The sequence below is a fragment of the Pseudorca crassidens genome, chromosome 11 (assembly GCF_039906515.1).
Source record: "Pseudorca crassidens isolate mPseCra1 chromosome 11, mPseCra1.hap1, whole genome shotgun sequence".
NCBI classification, from domain to species: domain Eukaryota; kingdom Metazoa; phylum Chordata; class Mammalia; order Artiodactyla; family Delphinidae; genus Pseudorca; species Pseudorca crassidens.
This window is the reverse complement of record NC_090306.1, coordinates 81,063,582-81,078,476: the sequence shown is the minus strand read 5'-3', so window position 1 is coordinate 81,078,476 and position 14,895 is coordinate 81,063,582. Positions and strand designations below refer to the sequence as shown.

General features: G+C 39.9%; 1 long non-coding RNA gene across 1 annotated transcript in view; it reads right to left on the bottom strand.

Moving 5' to 3' along the window:
* LOC137202992 (uncharacterized) overlaps nt 1-14,895 on the bottom strand; it is a 51,867-nt gene that overhangs the window by 23,574 nt on the left and 13,398 nt on the right. Inside the window, exon 2 of the long non-coding RNA XR_010932833.1 lies at nt 4,229-4,382. This is a non-coding gene — a long non-coding RNA (uncharacterized lncRNA). The remainder of the gene's footprint in view (nt 1-4,228; nt 4,383-14,895) is intronic.

The following is a 14,895-nucleotide window of genomic DNA, read 5'->3' as shown; positions in this document are numbered from 1 at the left end:
ACTGAATAAAATTCAACTTGGAGGGTCCTTCCAGAAGAAGCCTGATCCTTCTTCCTCCTCTTGACTCTTCCAGTCTTGCCTTCTTCAGACTAAACAACATTAAGATTCTTTCATTCTTCCTTGATGTCCTAATTTCATATCCCCTCATCACCCTAGCTCTTCTGAAGAAAGGGGCTGATCATAAAATTGACTAGCAGAAAGTAGAATAAACTGTCACCTTCTTTACCTCAGATATAATACTTTCATTAATGTATTTCCTTTTCTAAAGATTTATTTATTATTTTTTTTTAATTTTTTTGGCCACGTCAGGTCTTAGTTGCGGCACGCAGGAACTTCGTTGAGGCACGCGGGATCTTTCGTTGCAGCGTGCAGTCTTCTCTCTAGTTGTGGCATGCGGGTTTTCTCTTCTCTAGTTGTGGCGCGCAGGTTCCAGAGCACGTGGGCTCTGTAGTTTGCAGCACTCAGTCTCTCTAGTTGAGGCGCGCAGGCTCAGCAGTTGTGGCGCGTGGGTTTAGTTGCCCCACTGCATGTGGGTCTTAGTTCCCTGACCCGCATCTCCTGCACTGGAAGGTGGATTCTTTATCATTGGACCACCAGGGAAGTCCCAATGTATTTCCTTTTTTTGAAGCCACTTTCCACTGTTTTTGTATGCCATCTACAACTAGCCATAATAATGACATAAAATTAAATGTTTATTTTTTAACACTATCAAATAGCATTTTGTTCACATTTAAAAAGTGACTGAGTCTAATATTTCTACATTTCTCTCATTCTTAAAAAATAACCTCAGTTATGTTGCTTATGTACTTATAGATGATCCCAAATGGTTTAAAACACATACACATTTCTTGAGAGGAAATAGAACCACTTCTAGTATAACATGTATCTAAGAGACTTTTATATTTCACTCTTCAGGTAAAGATTTTTTTGGTCACTTTGTTTTCTTCACTATTTTTTTATTAAGTGGAACAAGGAAAATTGTTTCTCTGCTTATTCACAGTTCTCAGCATGTGAAGGGGACAACCCCTTTTCCCCTTTTGAAAGTTTTTTTTTCTAGCATAGCCAATTATAATTTTGAAGTCTTTCCTTTATTCAACTGTAGAGGGCTTTTTCTTTTTGAAGAATTATGACTGATGATCCAAAAAAACTCAATTATGCCTAGCAAAATTCCATTATCTAATTTCCCAAGGGTTACTAGTGAGCCCTGCCCCATGGCCAGGATACACAAGAACTCTGTTTTAAAGCAGTTCCATGTGAATGCCTGTTTCTCCCTTGTGTCCTCCATGACTGGGAATTACCTCTTTGAAAAACATAATGCCATGCTGAATGTGCGTTTTTCATTAAAATGTGGCCTGTTACTAGGCTGGTATCTGTGCTCCACATTCAACTAACCCTTTGGCCAAATTCACACCCACATATTTTGGACATTCTTCTGGCCTAAAGCTGCACCCAGAGCATCTGTTCTGTGAAAAGGATTAATGGAAAAAAATGTGTGTGCAGGTCAGGAGCAAGTTTAGTGACTGCACTTCCCCCTTCTGATGCTTGATCAGCCCACAAAATGTGAGACCACTATCAGCCACATGGAGTCTATGGCTCACTTTAAATCTTAAAATTTTTAAATTTATAGATGGGAAAACAGCAAAAAAAAAAAAAAAAACTTAGAGAACATTTTCTTTCTTTGTTTTAGTTCTTGGCCATTTGATAACCTCTTAGGGTTTCTAATATTAGACTCTTAAACAAAGTCTTTTCCTTAGGATATTCCATTATAGTCAAGAATCTAAGAAAAGTTTGGGGTTTTTTCCCACAAGTGTAAAGAACAAGGAAAATACTATTTTAAATCTTAAAACTGAGGAGGAAAAAGCTTATGTACATTTTCCTTTACCCAGAACTCTTTCTTTTCCTCATTTCTCTGCATCACCTCTAGAAATAAATAAATAAATAAATAAAGGTAACCAATTATCGGAAGTGGAACTTAACATATATTTAAGAAAAATGTATTTTGGGGACTTCCCTGGTGGTCCAGTGGTTAAGAATCCACCTTCCAATGCAGGGGATGCAGGTTCGATTCCTGGTTGGGGAACTAAGATCCCACAAGCCACAGGGCAACTAAGCCCTCGCGCCGCAACTAGAGAGAAGCCCACATGTTACAATGAAGAGCCTGTGCACCGCAACAAAAGATACAGTGTGCCACAACTAAGACCAGACACAGCCAAAAATAAATAAATATTTTTTAAATAATAATAAAATAAAATGAAATACCAATTACTAAAAAAAAAGAAAAATGTATTTTAAAATATAGATATTGATATGGATATAGCTTGTTTTTTAAAAAAATTAATGCCATGCATAAAAAGGACACTAAAGACTGATGAATAGACATTATTCTAAAAACCTCCCAAGTTATACTATTTATATAAATCCTCAGCCAAATTTCCCTCTTGTATATAGAGTTAAATGGTCATAAAGATGACTAAAGAGGGACTTCCCTGGTGGCACAGTGGTTAAGAATCCACCTACCAATGCAGGGGACACGGGTTTGATTCCTAGTCCAGGAAGATCCCACATGCCTCGGAGCAACTAAGCCCAAGTGCCACAACTACTAAGCCTGCGCTCTAGAGCCCGCGAGCCACAACTACTGAGCCTGCGCACCACAACTACTGAAGCCCGTGTACCTAGAGTCCGTGCTCCACAACAAGAGAAGCCACCGGAATGAGAAGCCTGCACACCGCAACAAAGAGCAGCCCCCACTCACCGCAACTAAAGAAAGCCCGTGCACAGCAATGAAGACCCAATGCAGCCAAAAATAAATAAATAAAACAAGTAAATTTATTAAAAAAAAAAAAAAGATGACAAAAGAAGTCTCACGTAGTTATGCCTAAGGAGATGGGTTTAGGGAATATATAGCAAGAACTACTCTTTTATAAGCAAAGATATAACATTTCTCTCTATCCCTCTACTATATACCAGGGCCATTTGCCACCCAGGCAATAAGGAGCCAACACCTTCAGACATCCTGCAGTAGAACCCTGTTGGTGACCTTGGCTAGTTAGTTGTCCTTCACAGCATTCTGTGCCTGGAATAGCTACTATGATTGCCTCTCATTTTCCCTTCCAGTCTATAAAAACAGAATTGAGTTTCCTCCCCACTGTGTCACGCCCCACACTTAGGGAGGCAAGAACAGAACCTAAGAACTGGTCAATAAATGTGGCAGAGGTTAACAGAAGAAGTTACAGAAACACTGACAGACCTTTGCAAGAAAGCAGTTTCAACTACAATGCATCCCCATAGCACTGGCCAAAGACATAGTGAAAGTAATGCCACAGAAAGGAACTAAAGTAAAAGAGTAAATACGAATTCATCAAGATATGGCTTTAGTTCCCAAGCCAGCAGAATTCAAGTGTAATTTTGGTTTATTGTGTATTTTGTGACATGCCATCTTTCATTAAACCATTCACATCCACTAACCTCTGAACTTATTTCTCAAAAAAGGAAACAAGGGTCTACACAAAATGACACTGGTTATTTTAAATAGTTTTCACTATTTTTTTCATTTTAATTTAAATCGACACCTTTCAAAGGTTAGTGAATCTGGATGAGAAGTAGAAGGAACAAATCTATGTTTGCTTTTTTTTTAGGTAAACAAGTAGAAAAGACAGCGGCTTTGCTGAAACGTATTATCCCAGAGCACCCCCTTATGGCAAAATGCACTAAGGAAAGTGCTTCATGGAAAAAGTCAAAAGTGTTTCAAATCTTCAATATAAAGAGGTAGATACTGCTTTTCCACCCTTAAGACCTTTTCTCCTTTTTTGATGGGAAATTAGAAACCCCCTTAGCAACTTCCCTGGCGGTCCAGTGGTTAAGACTCCACGCTTCCAACGCGGGAGGAGCAGGTTTGATCCCTGGTCCCGGAGCCAAGATCCCACATGCCGCGCAGCCAAAAAATAAAATTAAAAAAAATAAAAAGAAAGAAATCCCCTTGGCATTCAAAAGAACAGTCTCAGTTCACTTTATAAGTAAATTCATTTACTACTTCAAAAGTTAATTTTTTTTCATTCTAGAATACCATGGAACCCTATACTTTAGATTCATTCGATCATGGCAAACCTAAACAAACCCAGTTTTTATACTCCTGATGAGCTTAATTCCCAGATGGATTCTTATACCACCAGCTGGACTTGAAGTATTTTGTGACATGTCATCTTTCATTAAACCATTCACATCCACTAACCTCTGAACTCCTCTCGTATGCCAGCTTCAGAGCCTGTTCACGTTATGAGCACCGTCTGAGCTGTTATTCACTGAACAGGATCATTGATTCTTATTGTTAAGATCATGAATGACTCCAGCTATAAACATGGTTTTCTTGAGGGGTCTTGCTGCAGCTGGAGAGACAAGAGATGAGATAATAATTCTGAACCAAGCAGGCAAATGTTTATAATAATTTAGCATGACAGGAAATTCACACATAACTTCTGTATTCTGGGTTTTTTTTAACACATTATTTAGACTTTACAAGTATTCTGTAAGTTACGAATAAGTCTCTATGTTCTTATATTAAACGTCAGAAAAAGGCATTCAAATTTAAATGTATGACACAGCTTGGTTTAATAGTATCTTTAAATGCTGATCAAGAGAATAATAGTAGATATTGAGTTTTTCTTTCCCTTTGAGAAAACATTATTAACCTATGATCATGCTACCCTGAAGACACAATATATATCCCATCATAGCAGGGTTCCAAAAAGGTCAGCCTTAACTAAAGAAGCCTGAGCCCTACAGAGTCAGATGAGATCTAGGCGTTAAACATGGGACCAAAGCCAGGGGATGGTGACTTGAGAAACAGGCTCAAGGGTACAAGACTAAATACCAGGTTAGAGGGGGCAAGGGCAGAAGGGATAACTGATAGACAAAAGGCCCAAACCAAATGTCCAAACCAGCTGTTCCCCACCATGAGTGGGCCAGCTGCTGCCACGGCTTGGGTCCTCATGAACAGAGTTGGGGCAGCATATCCTCCCCAAAGCAAGCAGGAGTGGGCATATCCTGAGAGGTAAGTCCAATAAACACTCTTAAGGACTTCTAAGGAGCAAAGCAGGTAACCAAGGTCAAGCAGGTCCAGTGGGCAGGAAACATGACTTAGAGCCAGAAAAGGGGCCAGAGTAGGCCCTGGGGAACGGCTGTGAACAAAGCTTTGCCTTGTTTTGGTTGTTGAGTAAGGCTGGATAAAAGGTATAGGGTGAGGGTGAGAAAGACAGAGACTGGGAGATTGAGAGACTATTTAGCCCTGAGTTGGAATTTTTTAAACGTTTGTTTCCTTCTCTTCCCCCTACCAACATGTCCCAGCACTCAAAACAGAACATAAATTGTGGAATACTTACCTTCTCTTTGCCTACAAGGTCTATTATGACTTCAAATCCCTCTCACTGTTTATTATTTCAAAGAGAAAATTTCTTTTCCCTAAAATCAATCTGGTGGATTGGTCATAACCTAATCCTTGGTCCTTTAGAGGAATGTTAGTTCCAGGAAACTCAAGGTCTCTTGAAGCCTCTTTTAACCAGTGATGAAACTTGCTTCATTCGAATGTACCTCCCTCACCTGTCCCAGCCTTGGCCTTGAAGATGACTGTACATCCAACTGAACTTCAAGCACTAGGTAGCTGAATAGCTGCTCTAATTTCAGTGGTCTGCCCCTCCACCAGCAATGATGGCTCCTTATTCCAGAATGTCCCGGTAATTACCGTAAGAGTCCACTAGAGGTCACCTTACTGTCACTTGCAATGGACGGGGAAATTTTCAGTGCTTCATTTCCCCTAAAAAAGGTTATGAACACAGGAATAAAGACGCAGACGTAGAGAATGGATTTGAGGACACGAGGAGGGGGAAGGGTAAGCTGGGACAAAGTGAGAGAGTGGCATGGACTTATATACACTACCAAACGTAAAATAGCTAGTGGGAAGCAGCCGCATAACACAGGGAGATCAGCTGGGTGCTTTGTGACCACCTAGAGGGGTGGGATAGGGAGGGTGTGAGGGAGACCCAAGAGGGAGGAGATATGGGGATATATGTATATGTATGGCTGATTCACTTTGTTATAAAGCAGAAACTAACACACCATTGTAAAGCAATTATACTCCAATAAAGAGGCTAAAAAAATAAAAGCTTATGAAATAGTGTTGGTATTGAAGTTGTAAAACAATATAGTAGCAAATTGGAAATAAATTGTCTTTCCCATTCCACAGTGCACAGTGCTCCAAGAATTTCAAATATATGAGGCTAAAAATGCACATGGAAATTATGGAAAAGTGGGAGGAAATCAGTTTATTGTTTCTCAAAAGCCACATTCACTACTTATTCCTTCATGTTAGATCAGAAGCCATGTGACTCTAGAAGGACACCAGGGCAGACAGGTTCGTAACTTGGAGATGGTACACTCATGGGTATCAGAAGGTCTGTGAACCTCTAAAATTGTGCATTTTTCTGAGGACAGAAAGATTCTCAAAGAGATTTCAGAGATGAGAGAGAGAGAGAGAGAGAGAGGGAAATTCAGAACCACTGAAAAATGACTTTTTTCCCACTCTTTATGACACCAAAGAAAATTCAAGCAGAAATTTGGACTCAGAAACCCCCTCCAACGCTGACCACCTCAGCCAGAGACAGATCAAGGAATTGACGTTTGAGACCCTGTTCTTTAGAAAAAGCCTGAATGACAAAACTGAAAGGCTAGCAAAGCCTCAGCATTCACCACCAAACTAAAAGTTACAGAATAAATGATAATTGTTGATGGTTAGGGCAGAATGCAGGTTGAAAACAAAAGGAAGATAAATGAGAATGGCTCACCAGGACCTGAAACCCCGGGCCCTGGGGACAAATGGGGATCATTGACAGAGAAAGAGGGGTGGAAACCCCCAGTGTGATGCAGATTTGTTTGAAGCTGAGTGACCAGCTCCTCGAGATGGGGCTCCCCACAGGCCAGCTCACCCCTCCCCCACGGCCCTGTGTGAGCTCACAATACCTATTAGCCTTCTGATGGCAGTTGCCTCATAGGGATTTAAACTGATCAAAACGGAAAGCTTTGGATGAGTGGAGCCGAAGTCTGCCATCAGTGTGTGGTTTGAGAATTCAGAAAGGTCTGAAGTGTGGGCAGGTGAGGCTGATGGGAAAGAGAATTCAGAGAACTGTGATTTCTTTCTGTTCCTTTAGGGATTGAAGATTTGGGCTTTGCTGTGTACTTAAACCATCTCGGTGGAGTTTGGAGTTTAGGATGTATTAGAAAATCAAGGCCTTTGTTTTTTACTGTTATCCCTGACCCTTCCCATCTATAAACTAAAAGTGACTTATTAACAATATCTAGCAAAAATCCTGTCCATTTGAAGATGGGGCTACGTATCCTTGTACCTAACTACTCTCCCTAATCCTTTGGGGAAAAGACCATGTTCTTTTGTTTTAGCACTGGGCTCCATCAGAACTGGCCATGCTTAAGGAAAGAACTGGGTTTTATACTATGTCTTAAAAAAAAGCAAGCAAACTGGAAATCCTAGAGTGAAATCATCTCAAACTAGAGGCATAGCCCAGTTTTGGAGCAGTATGCCATCCATAGTGTCCTAAAGATACCAACCAGTTCTTTTTAAACCAAAGGATCAAACAGGCATCACTGTCTGCAAGCCCTCCGGGGAGAATGAGCTGAATTTATACTTTCAAGCCAGTGACATCCAGTAGGCTACACAAGCAAGTAGAAACAGAACCAAAAGACTGCAAGACTGATTCCAGCTCCAAAACAAGTTCTGTGATCTTACCTTCTCTCTACCACAGATAATCCATTTGACCTGACATGCAGTGTATTACAGAGCAAAGATTTAAAGCCCAGGTATTCACCCTTTGGGAACTCTTGAGTTCTAAATGCCAATGTGGTCACTTTCTAGTTGGGTGATTTTGAAGTTATTTAACCTAAGTTTCCTCACCTGTAAAATTGGGAATAAGATGATCTAACTTGTAAGGATTAGGGTCGTGTGTGTGTATGTGTGTGAACTATCCCAGCCTCCCTCTCAGATGAGAGGGGAAGACAAAATACCATGTACTACACAGAAAGCACCTTAAGAAAAAAAAGTACTATATAAAGTACTATCCACAATAGTGATGTAAAGAATATTGAGGGCTCTCTCCTGCCATCACGCACAACAAAAATAGATTAAGACTTGTTTCAGACCTATTGAAATTGCTCTTTCAATCACTTGTAGGATGAAAAAGAAGCTACCAGAAGACTAATTCCCACTCAACAACAGGAAAAGTTACAAACAGTGGTCCTAAAACAGAAGGGCTGCTTCTGGAAACTGTGAGTTCTTTGTTACTAGTAGTAGAACCTTAGGAAGGGGAAATAGATTGGAGGGGAATGAGAAAGGGACTCAAGGATGTCCAGGTCATCTACTGGCCTGTATTGTATAAGGTATTTTTTCAAACCTAAAAACTCTTCGCTAGAGAAACTATAGAAGGAAATTCTACATCAAGGCTATACTCTTGACCTAGATTACTACTCTTGCACGACTTCCCAATAAGCATCTTTCCTATACAGGTTACACTAACTAAAGAAAAAATGTCATTACCTGCTTCTTTGCACATATTCTTAAAAACAGTCATAGGGACTAAAAACCTAGCTCCAGGAGACAATGGCTTAAAAAGCAAAAGCTACATTAATGATGTAACAGAGAATTTTGCAGTATTATTCAGATTGGTCAAAAACAGATCTTTATGTGTATATTTGAATTCAATTCTCCAGTTTATCTTTTAATGAAATAGTTAGTTGCCTTTTCATAAGAATTCTAAGAAAAGCAAAAATATTTTTTATAAGAGTATCTGAATGCCTATTTACACTAAGCTTTTAAAAAGTTAAAATAGTCTAGAAGCCACCAAACAGATCTTGTGTGTGATATACCTAAAGTAGACCCAAGGCAGAGAGCCTCCTTTGCCTTGGTGTGTGTACAGACCAGGACATTGTAACACAGTGGAAACATGAACAGGAATCTCTGGAGTCAAACTTCCTGGATTCAATTCCTGGTGTTGCCATCTGCTAGCTACATGACCTAAAGTAAGTTATTTGACCTCTCTGTACCCCAGTGGCTTCATCTTTTAAATGGAAATAACACTATACTTCATGGACTTATTGTGAGGATTAAATGACAAGATACTGATAAAGCTGCTTGCACAGTCCCCAGGCATGTAAGTGAGTGCTTATAGAATAATAGCAACTATTAACACAGTGGCTCCCTCTGGATGGGTGAAAACAGACCTTTTGAAATATTTAAGAATGAAATTTTTATTATAGAAATAACATATGCTTATTGTAAAATGTGGAAATGACTACAAAGAATTTAAAAAGAACATTAAAACCCCCTGATCCTACCAGTCAGAGAAAAGGTATTTAACATTTGGTTTATGTCTTCTATTTTTCCTTGCACACTTTTTCCTAGTTGAGGATCACATGTACACAGTTTGATAGAATGAGGACTAGGGTTTGGAATCTGGACTGTGAGATTATGTTGCACTTCTTTCAGTGTCATAGGTGAGCTAAATTCCCAGAGATACCACATTGAAAACCATATTTTCCTTTTCCTATTCTTCATTATTCTTTTTCTCCAGGAATTTGCTATCTACCTAGTAAGGACTTAGCCCTATGATCCTTGGCTTCTTAATGTAAATTTTGTCACTTTCAAATGTATATCTCTTTCTTTAAGAGCCTCTGGAGGTACCCTCTCCTTATATAGTTCACAACTTCTCCTTCCCCTTTCTCTCCAACACCCAAATTCCAGATTCAGTCAGGCTCCACAGCCTGCCCTGCAGAATTCCTCCCCTGATTGTTGTGAAGAATGATATTTAGAGATGGAACGTCTTCCCAAAACAACTTCCTTCAACATGTTTTAACTATACAAATTACATAAAGCTTCATAGATATAATTACCCATTTATCCCCATATTAGATGTATGACAAACATAACTTTAATCTGGATAGTCAAGAAATTGATTATTCCCTAATAAGGACCAGTGGTTGGCAGAGTCAGGGATCAACTGCTACCATCTAATCTAGCAATTTTAACTCTAGTTCACTCTTACTATAGTTATTGCTATTTTCAGCAATAAAATGTCACCATAATAATAAGGTACTATCCCTACCATCAGCAACCACCTACCATTTATCATATGCCTAAATAATTGGCTATATCTATTACTTTTTACATATATTAACTCATTCAATCCTCAGAGCAACTCTGTGAGATCACCTATTTTGTAGGTGAAGAAAAGAGGATTTGAATCAACGTCTGTTTTAAATCCAAATCCACTGAAATTTTATTCTAATACACACCTTGAAAACCTTGTCTGGATCACTCCTAATTCTGGAGTCTGGGCACAGTAATATTTCATGATACTCTAAAAAAATCTTCTAGATTTATGCTAGAATATTAGAGCTGAGAGAAAGACATTAAAAAAACAACTGTGTCTGGGAAGGCAGTCCTCTTTGAAAGGGTACAGTTTCTGGGGGAAAAAACATGAAATGGGGAGACGCAGAGAAGATGCCTGTCCAACTAGCCAAATTGGCTAAATCAATCCTAGAGTCAGCTATCACATCCAGCACAAGCACAGCCTCACAAAAACAGGTTGGTAACAAGACATTTCAGGTAACCAAACCCCCTGGAGAAAGTGCAAGACAGGTCAGTGTGCCATCAAGTACTTCTGCTCTTTGGCTGACAGAATTAAATAGCGGGACTTAGGTTAACTCTTTCTTATATGACAATTATCCTATCCCTTGATGAATTATTTTCCAGCCCAAACCCCATAATCTGGAGTAACAGTATAATCTGTGTATTTTCTTCTGAGGGCTAAATATAAAGTAAAAGCTCAATTTTCCAAAATGCTCTGGGAAAAGATACCTTTTCATCCATTTCCCTGCCTCTCTGTGACGGGTCCTTTACCTGGCCAATGGCAGTGAGAGTAGCAAGGGACTCAGGGGGAACAAGCTGCCACTGCGCTGCCATTTTCAAGCCTCTCAAAATGAACAGAAAACAAGCACAAAAATTTAATATCTGTCATCCTATCTATACTATCCATCTCTGGTTCCTCCCCATCCCCACCCCCATTATCTGGCTTATCTGAAGCTTCTGGCTGGTCTTAGACCCTCATAAAAGCAACTTTCTTATTATTGATCTGGCTGATGACGGCTCAGAGAGCCAGGTTGGAGAGCACAGCACATGCAGCATACACATGTACTCACACATGTGTACACACATGTACACATGAGATGGCCAGCAGGACACACATACACAAAGGATATGCAGAAAGAGATGTACCACAGAATTAAAGTAACGTTATTCTAGAGCATAAGCAAAGAGCAGTATTAAGAGTTGAAAGGAAATATAAATGAACACTGATAGTCAAATGAACTTAGAAAATTTCATCTCAAAAGTCTGACTAAATGGAGGTATGATTTCGTAAGACCAGTCTTTACTCAATGACCACATATAGCAAAAGTTCAAAAAGGCTGCAAGGCAGACTGCAAGGCATACTATCAATACTAGTATCTTAACTTAATTGTTGCTCCATGATTTAATAAGGACTATCACATCCATTCTCTCATTGGATCCTTACCATAGTTCAGGAAGGTGAAACTAAGACATCATTTTTGTTGTTTACATTCAATTCCTTCCTTCCTTCCTTCAACAAAATATAGAGTGCCTAACATGTGCCAAAGAGTGTTTGAGGTACTGAAAATTCAGCAGCGAACAAGACAGATGAGAGTTGCTGTTCTCATACAGCTTACATTCTAGTAGGAGAGAGACAATATACAATTTGCTTATGTATATATATAAACAAATTATATAGTTATTTAGAACATAATATTAGAACAATGAAGTAATTTAGAAAGTACAAAATGCTACAGAAAAATAAATAAGTGTAATGGGAAGTGCTGGGGGAGGCTTGCAATTTTAAATAGCAGTGTCAAGACAGGCGTTATTTTTTTTTTTTTAAACTTTCATCTCTTCTAGTATTTTTTTTTTTTTAAGATGTTGGGGGTAGGAGTTCATTTATTTATTTATTTTTGCTGTGTTGGGTCTTCGTTTCTGTGCGAGGGCTTTCTCTAGTTGTGGCAAGTGGAGGCCACTCTTCATCGTGGTGCGCGGGCCTCTCACCATCGTGGCCCCTCTTGTTGCGGAGCACAGGCTCCAGACGCGCTGGCTCAGCAGTTGTGGCCCACGGGCCCAGTTGCACCGTGGCATGTGGGATCCTCCCAGACCAGGGCTCAAACCCGTGTCCCCTGCACTAGCAGGCAGACTCCCAACCACTGCGCCACCAGGGAAGCCCTAGACAGGCGTTATTTTAAAGAGCATATCTGGGAGAAGAGTGGTCTAATCAGAGGGAACACTCTGTGTAAAAAGTCCAGGGGCGGGAGCTTGCCTGGACTGTTTAAAGTGCAACAAAAAGACAACTGTGATGAAGAAAATGATAAGAGGTGAGGAAAGACAAGGGGGAAGGGGCAGGGCCAGATCTTTTAGGACCTTAAACGTCTTTGTAAGGACTTTAGCTTTTACTCTAAGAGCAATAGGAAGCCATTCTGGCTGTTTTGACGAGCAAAGACTGTAGGGTGGCAAGAGTAGAAGCAGGGAGACTAGTTAAAATGCTATTATAATAATCCAAGCAAGAGATTACCGCAGCTTGGTCCATGGTGATAGCAGTGGAAGTAGTGAGAAATGGATTCTGAATATAATTTGAAAGTAGAAGGGACCTCTTGATGTAGAATGTGGGTGGCAAAGGCACATGGTGCCAAGGAAGATGCTAACATTTTTGGCCTGTGCAACTAAAAGGACAAAGATGCTATTTACTGAAATGAGAAAAAATAGAGCAGATTTGAAGAATTTGAATTCAGTTTTGCAAATGTTAAGTTTAGCTATCTATTCGACATCCAAGTAGAGATGTTGAATAGGCAGATATATCGAGTCAGAAGTTAACGGGAGAAGTCTGGGTTGGGGATAAAATTTGGAAATTGTCTTCATTTAGATGGCATTTAAAACCACATACATAGCGACTTCCCTGGTGGTACAGCGGTTAAGAATCCACCTGCCAATGCAGGGGACACAGGTTCGATCCCTGGTCCAGGAAGATCCCACATGCTGTGGAGCAACTAAGCCTGTGCGCCACAGCTACCGACCCTGCACTCCAGAGCCTGTGAGCCACAACTACTGAGCCCACATGCCGCAACTACTGAAGCCCGCGAGCCTAGAGCCCGTGCTCTGCAACAAGAAGCCACCACAATGAGAAGCCCGCGCACCGCAAGGAAGAGTAGCCTCCGCTTGCCACAACTAGAGAAAGTACACGCGCAGCAACAAAGACCCAACACAGCCAATAAATAAATAAATAAATAAATAAAACCACACACACACACACACGCATAGATGAAATAACTAAGAGAGTGAGAAAGAGGTAAGGACCAAGAAATGAGCCTTAGTGCTCTCCAATGTAAAAGGTGGGGAAAAGGGAAGGATTCAGCAAAGGAAACTGCAAAGGAACAACCAGTGAGGGAGGAGAAAAACCAGGAGTGTGTGGAATTCCTGGGAGGCAAAGGAAAGAGAGTATTTCTAGGAAGAGGAAGTGATCAATTGTGTTGATGCCCCTAATGATGAAAATTAAAAACTGACCACTGTATTTAACAATGTGGAAGTTACCGGAAGCTCAACAAGAGTTGCTTCTATGGAATGATGGAGATGGAAGCCTTATTGGAATGAGTTTAAAAGATAATGGGACGAAAGGACCTTTGCCATTAAGAGAACAGAGGAATGGAGCAATTGTTGCTGGAGTTAAGAGATGATATTTTTAAGAAGGGAGAAATAACAGCATGTTTCTATGGCATTAGTAATAATCCAGCAAAGAGGAAAACTGATGACACAGGAGAGAGAGGGAAGGATTACAGTGTACTTGAGTAGATGAGTGGGTATGCAATCTCATTCACAAACCAAGGCACAGAAGAGTGATTTATTCATGATTATACAACTAATAAATGATAGAGCCTATATTTGAACCCAAGCCCCATGGTCTGCATTTCTCTACCACACCATAATGGAGAAGGCCTTGGTGTCTGTCATCCGCTATAACATGCCTGGCAAATGGTCACCAACCTCTGCCTAATTGCATTATCTCAGACCATTCCTGATTTCATAGGCAATTCATTTTGACATATTGAGTGTTTATCTAACATGTGTCAGGCACCAGATTGGTGGGGATAGAGGAAGGAAGAATATAGAGGTGAATGACATACTTTCTCCAAGGAAACTTACAAATTGGTCAAGCTTAAATAACTAAGAGAAGACAAAATGAAATTAGTGTACTACTGGACAGTTCTAATGATGAAAGTATTTCCTCACACTGAGGCACACTCTTAACTCTAGGCAATGGCTCCCAATTTGCTTCTAAATCTGCCCTCTCCAGAAACAATGACTAGGGAATGTGACTGAATCACAAGTCCTTCTTACTAGTAGAAAACTGTTCCTACTACGATCCGGGAATAAACAATAGATCCCAAGCCCATAAGCATATATAAGGTAAAAAGTAATGAAACCACCAACATGAACTTACTTTATATCTTTATTTTCAACCCCACCTTTTGTAGAATGAAAGACAATTCATACTTACGGTATTGAACTCAGTAGTGGGACTACTGCAGGGTTTTACAATATGGAGACAGTTTACATTCCAGAAAATTCTCAAACTTCTTCAATTCTCTTGACAAATGTTTTAAATATTTCAGAATAATAATGCTTTTTGAGTACAAAAACATGAGTTCTATCCCTTAGCAAAATACCTTATGTGTGTGACTTATTTAGGTTATTATAATAGCTTGTCAGTTCTTTTTATTAAAACAGAT